Source organism: Miniopterus natalensis, chromosome X (assembly GCF_054644295.1).
Source record: "Miniopterus natalensis isolate mMinNat1 chromosome X, mMinNat1.hap1, whole genome shotgun sequence".
NCBI classification, from domain to species: Eukaryota; Metazoa; Chordata; class Mammalia; order Chiroptera; family Miniopteridae; genus Miniopterus; species Miniopterus natalensis.
In genome coordinates, this window is record NC_142103.1 from 25,459,597 (window position 1) to 25,466,330 (window position 6,734).

General features: G+C 39.8%; 1 pseudogene; it reads right to left on the reverse strand.

Annotated features, from left to right (window-relative positions):
* Positions 1-1,264: 1,264 nt before the first annotated feature.
* On the reverse strand, positions 1,265-1,644 carry LOC148090437 (histone H2B type 2-K1 pseudogene; annotated as a pseudogene).
* Positions 1,645-6,734: the final 5,090 nt, after the last annotated feature.

The following is a 6,734-nucleotide window of genomic DNA, read 5'->3' on the forward strand; positions in this document are numbered from 1 at the left end:
GGCTTGTAGACTGAAGGGTGTCTCAGGTTCGATTCCAGTCAAGGGCATGTACCTCGGTTGTAGGTTAATTTCCCTGCCCCGGTCGGAGTGAGTGTTGGAGGCAACTGATTGATGTGTCTCTCTCACATCGATGTTTCTCTCTTTCTCCCTTCCACTCTCTCCGAAAAGCAATGGAAAAAAGTATCTTTGGGTAAGGATTAACAAAAAAAGAAAGAAACTTCCTTGGTTCTTGGTGAAAGCTATCTGGAGATGTCCACTTCTTTCTGGATGTGAATGAAGAAGCCAAGCCTCCAGAAGTCATTCTGTTACCACATGGATAGCCAGTCACGAATGAAGTAGGCATCAGTGAAGGCAGAAAATAAAGATAAAAAGATAATGGTGATATCATTGAGCTGTTAAATTAAGCCTCACTTGAAACCTGACTTTGGTTGCAAGAGACAATAATTTTTTTTATTATTTAAGTTAATTTATTTCAGTTTACATACAGCTAAAATGGTCTATTTTTTAATTTTTTAATATATCTATATTGATTTCAGAGAGAGGAGGGAGAGAGAGAGATAGAAATAGCAATGATGAGAGAGTCATCATTGATTGGCTGCCTCCTGCATGCCCCCTACTGGAGATCAAGCCCAAAACCCTGGCATGTGCCCTGACCGAGAATCGAACCACGATCTCCTGGATCCTAGGTCGATGCTCAACGACTGAACCACGCTCAGCTGGGCGAAATAGTCTAAACTAGATGCTTCGGGGTTGGAGAACATCCAGTAAAGGCTGGAAAATGACAGTTTACCAGAAACTGTTGGTTCTCCTCCAGTATCCAACTGATTAAACTGGGGACTCTGTATTTTGTGTACAGAAGGCTACACAAAAGGGGAAATAAATGGTGATGGATGGAGACTTGACTTGGGGTGGTGAACACACAATGCAGTGTGCAGATGATGTGTTGTAGAATTGTGCACCTGAAACCTGTATAATTTTGTTATACAGGTTTCACCCCAATAAATTCAATAAAAAGAGAAAAATTTAAAAAGAAGGCTACATGAATCTGTATTATATTATTTTAAGTGAAATTTCCTGAAAGATTAGTAGAAGCATTATCAGTGATATGCCTAACCCATATAATACATAAAGTGTGGCTTGGCCAGTATTGTAGGCAACAAGCTAGCACATAAAGAAGTAGAATGCCTGGATCATACATATGATAAGGATATGTTTAACTTTTTTTTTTTTTTTTTTTTTTTTAGCAGTTCACCCTTTATTTAGCTTAGGCCTTGGACCACTTGGAGCAGGTATACTTGGTGACGGCCTTGATCCCCTCGGACACAGAGTGCTTGGCGAGCTCCCCAGGCAGCAGCAGGCTCAGGACCAGCCATTTGAACTTTCCAGAATGTCAGTGTGGTTCGGCCTGACTACTGAGCCAGCCAGGCAGCCTCACAGGCCAGCCACTCAAACATGTCATTAACAAATGAGTTCATGATGCTTATGGCCTTGGAAGAGATGCTGATGTCAGGGTGCACCTGCTTCAGTACCTTACAGATGTACATTGAGTAGGTTTCTTTGTACCGGCTATGTTTTCTGGACTTCTTGTCCCCAGAACTGTGGTCCTTTCAGGCCCTCAGACTGCTGTTGTTTTCCATGCTCCATGCTTATCCTCCTCCTCTGTACAGCTCATGTTTAAGTTTTTAATGAATTGCCAAACTGTTTTCCAGTGTAGTTTACATTTATACTGGCAGTGTATGAGATTTTCACTTGCTATGCATTCTCACCAACAGTTGGTATTGTCAGTCCTTTCAATTTTAAGCATCTTAGTGGGTTTGAAATGGTATCAGACTGTGATTTTAACTTCCATTTCCTAAATTAGTAATGATGTTGAGCATCTTTTCATGTGATTATTTCCCATCTATAGTTTGGTTTGACTATAAAATTGCAGCCTATATAATTAATATAGCATATTAAATATAATTCAAAACTACGTGACACTGAAAAAAGAAATAGAGGAAGATTTAAACAAGTGGAAGAATATACCACGTTCATGGATTGGAAGAATTAATATCAGTAAAATGTCCATACTACCCAAAGCAATTTATAAATTCAGTGCAATTTCTACTAAAATACCAACAGCATATTTCACAGATCTAGAACAAATATTTCAAAAATTTATATGGAACCAAAAAGAAAGCCAAATAGCTGCAGCCATCTTGAGAAAAAAGAACAGAGTGGGAGGGATCACATTACTGGATTTCAAACTGTATTACAAAGCCATTGTAATGAAAATGGCCTGGTATTGGTACAACAGCAGGCATATAGATCAATGGAACAGAACAGAGAGCCCAGAAATGACCCACGCCATTATGGTCAGTTAATATTTGACAAAGGAGGCAAGAGCATACAATGGAGTAAAGACAGTCTCTACAATAAGTGGTGCTGGGAAAACTGGACAGATATATGCAAAAAAATGAAACTAGACAACCAACTTTCACCATACACAAAAATAAATTCAAAATGGATAAAAGACTTAAATGTAAGTTGCAAAACCATAAAAATCCTGGAAGAAAACATAGGCAATAAAGTCACAGACATCCCATGTAGTGGAATTTTCACTGATACATCTCCTAGGGCAAGAGGAACAAAAGAAAAAATAAACATATGGGACTACATCAAACTAAAAAGCTTCTGCACAGCAAAAGAAAACAGTCTCAAAATACAAAGGCACTCCATGGTCTGGGAAAACATATTTGCCAAGGATGTATCTGATAAGGGGCTAATTTCCAAAGTGTACAAAGAACTCATACTACTCAGCAAAAGGAAGACAAATAACCCAATTAAGAAATGGGCAAAGGACCTGAATAGACACTTCCCCAAAGAGGACATACAGATAGCCAAAAGAAAATACAGATAGACAGGAGGAAATGCTCAATGTTGCTAATCATCAGAGAGATGCAAATTGAAACCACAATGAGGTATCACTTCACACCAGTAAGAATGGCTGCCATCAACAAATCAAATGACTCCTGCTGGTGAGGATGTGGAGAAAAGGGAACCCTGGTACACTGCTGGTGGGAATGCAGACTGGTGCAGCCACTATGGAAAACAGTATGGAGGTTCCTCAAAAAATTAAAAATGGAGCTGCCTTTTGACCCAGTGATCCCACTTCTAGGAATATATCCTAAGAATCCTGAAACACTAATCAGAAAGAATCTACGCACCCCTATGTTCATAGCAGCACAGTTTACAATAGCTAAGATCTGGAAACAGCCCAAGTGCCCATCAGTAGATGAGTGAATAAAAAAACTGTGGGACATTTACACCATGGAATACTATGCATCTGTAAAGAAGAAGGATCTCTTACCCTTTGGGACAGTATGGACGGACCTGGAGAAAATTATGCTAAGTGAAATAAGCCAGGCAGAGAAAGACAAACATCACATGATCTTGCTTATATGTGGAATCTAAAGAACTTAAAAAACTGATGAACAGAATAGATTCAGTGACATGGAAGCAACAGAATAGATTCAATGACATAGAAGCATAGATCAGACTGATAAATGTCAGAGGGATGGAGGAGGGCAGGTGGGTGGAAGGGGAGAGATTAACCAAAGAATTTATATGCATATAAGCACAACCCAAGGGCATGGACAATGGTGGGGAGAGGGACTGGGGAGGTGGGTGGCATGGGGTGGAATGGGTCATTGGGGAGAAAAAGGGACATCTGTATTATTTTAAACAAAAATAAAATTTAAAAAAAATTATAATAATTCAGATTTGTGTAGTCTTCTATACATAAAATACACATATTATTAATTTGGTTTGACTACAGCTCCCTCCACTCATATCTCCTGTTCTCTTCTCCATCATGATAGTTTTGTCTTCTTCTGAATATAATATGAATGGAATATAAAGTATGTGGCTCTTAGAGACTGACTTCTTTTACTCAGCATAAAACCTTTGAGAATTATCCAAGTTGTTGCATATATCAATAGTTTGACCCTTTTTTTAATCCTCATCCAAAGATATGTTTTTATTGATTTTTTTTTTTTACAGAGGGTGGGGGGAAGGTTGATGTGAGAGAGAAACATCCCCCAACCTAAGTATATGCCCTGACCCTGTCTTCTAACTCACTGACTCGATCCTCAGCTTCCTCAGATCTACTGTTTATTCTTTCCAATGTATTCTTTATTTTTGCTATGTCATTCTTCATTTCTGACTGGTTATTTTTCATAGTTTATATATCTTTTCTCATGCTGTTGAGTATCCTTATAATCAGTATTCTGAACTCTATATCTGATAGATTGCTTATCTCCATTTCATTTAGCTCTTTTTCTGAAGACTTCTCTTGTTCTTTCATTTGGGGCTTGTTTTTTTTGTTTCCCCATTTTGGCTGCCTATTTGGGTTTGTTTCTATGAATTCAGTGGATCTTCTAGGACTCTCAGTCTTTTGGAGGGTCTCTGATGCAGGCCAATGTAAGATGCTGTTTCTGACTGGCCTTGAGTACCCTGTTTGGAGCTACCAACAACCCACAACTTGTTGTTCCTTCTGCTGAGGCTGTGTGCATTTGGACAGGACCAAGATGCGCACCACAGTCTGCTTTTCTAAGGCCCAGGTCCACAAATAGATCAGGCAAAGACTCAAAGCTCTCAGATGTCCACCTCTGCCTTCAGGCTGATTGATCTTAGTCTCTTAATGAGCTTCAGGCTGTAGACCACAGCAAGGTGTAAACTCCACAGGGTGGGGTGAGAGGTTTTCCAGTGGGTGCCACAATTGCTTCCCCCCCCCCCCCCCCCCAGGCAAAAGCAGTCTGGCTGGCAAAAGTCTGCCTGAGAAAGATGTCCTCTTCAGTATTGGGGAATGACTCAGCATAGCAATCCAGATGGCCACCCTCTGAGCTCTGTCTCCAGAGCCCGAAACCCCAGATTCTTCTCACACCACTCCAGTTCACTCTGCCTTCCCTATGCCAGAGCCCAAGGAGAGTGGCTGCACACAAAACTTTGTGTGTTGGCCCTTTAAGAGGATGCCTGCATTTCCAGCCGCCTCTCCCTGGCAGACAGAAACTGCTGTTTTTCAGAGCCAGATGTTATGTGGGCACCTTTCTCAGTTCTGGTGCTCTGGGCTGGGAAGTCCAGCTTGAGTTTTAGGCTCCAGAGTTCTCAGTGGGAACCCCCCACAACTGAGATATCCCTCTTCATCTTCAGCTGCTGCCTGTGGGAGCCCAGCCAGCCTCTTGCACCTCCACACTTCCTACCAGTCTCTATGTGGTCTCCACTTTATGTCCTTGGTTATGAGGGTGCTCCTCAACTATTCTTCAGTTGATTATTCAGGATGATTTTTCTCTATCTTACTTGTAATTCCAGTTTGGCCTTGGTAGAGTGTCAGTATAGCTTCCACTCAATCTGCCACTATCTTGAAATCTCCCTGTTGAGCATTTTTTATATATTGTCCATCTGCATGTCCTCATTGGAGAAGTATCTATTCAAGTCCTTTGCCCATTTTTTAATTGGGTTGTTTGTCTTCTTGCTGTTGAGTTTGTAAGTTCTTTATATATTTTGGAAATTAACCCCTTATCAAATGTATCATTGTTAAATATGGTCTCCTATTCAGTGGGTTTCCTTTTTATTTTGTTGGTGGTTTCTTTTGATGTGCAAAAGCTTTTCAATTTGATGTAGTCCCATTTGTTTATTTTTTCCTTTGTTTCCCTTACCCAAGGAAATATATGGGCAAAAATATTGTTATGAGAGATGTCTGACATTTTACTGCCTATGTTTTCTTCTAGGATTTTTATGGGTAGTAACTTTAAGTCTTTAATGGATTTTGAGTTTTCTCTTGTGTATGGTGTAAGTTGGTGGTCTAGTTTCATTTTTATTTTTGCATGTATCTGTCCAGTTTTCACAACAACATTTATTTATTTATTTATTTATTTATTTATTTATTTATTTTAAATATATCTTTATTGATTTCAGAGAGAAGAAAGGAGAGGGAGAGAGAGAGATAGAAACATCAATGATGAGCCCGCAACTCAGGTATGTGCCCTGACCGGCAATCGAACCCCGATTGCCTGGATCCTAGGTCGACGCTCAACCGCTGTGCCATGCCCTGCCGGGCGACAACAATATTTATTGAATAGACTGTCTTTATCTCATTGTATTTTATTGCTGCTTTTTTCAAATATTAATTGACCGTAAAGGCATGGGTTTATTTCTGTGCTGTCTATTCTGTTTCATTGGTCTATATGCCTGTGCTTGTGCCAGTACCATGATGTTTTGATTACTCTGGCCTTGTAGTATAGTTTGATATCAGGGAGTATGATACTTCCAACTTTGTTTTTCTTTCTCAAGATTGCTGAAGCTATTCCGGTTCTTTTGTGGTTCCAAATGAATTTTTAAATATTTGTTCCATATATGTTAGATATATCATTTGAATAGGAATTGCACTGAATCTGTAGATTGCTAGTATGTCTTGGTTCTTGGAGCCCCTGTGTAGTCACCTTACTCTTAGGAAACCTCTTCTCTCTTTGGAGGCATTATCTCTCCCCTCATTCCTGCACTGGCCACTCCTGCTGTTAAAATTCTCTGCTTTCCTCTTCTGAGCTCCTACATTTAGTTTGCTTTAGTCTTTAACCCAGGTTGTTTGTCATTTGTTCCATCTAGTTCTTTCATGGAAGGTGGAAAGGTCTTTAAATTTATGTGGATTGAGGATGAGATGAAGTAAATTCACCCTTATTAGTCTGGCATTTCAACAT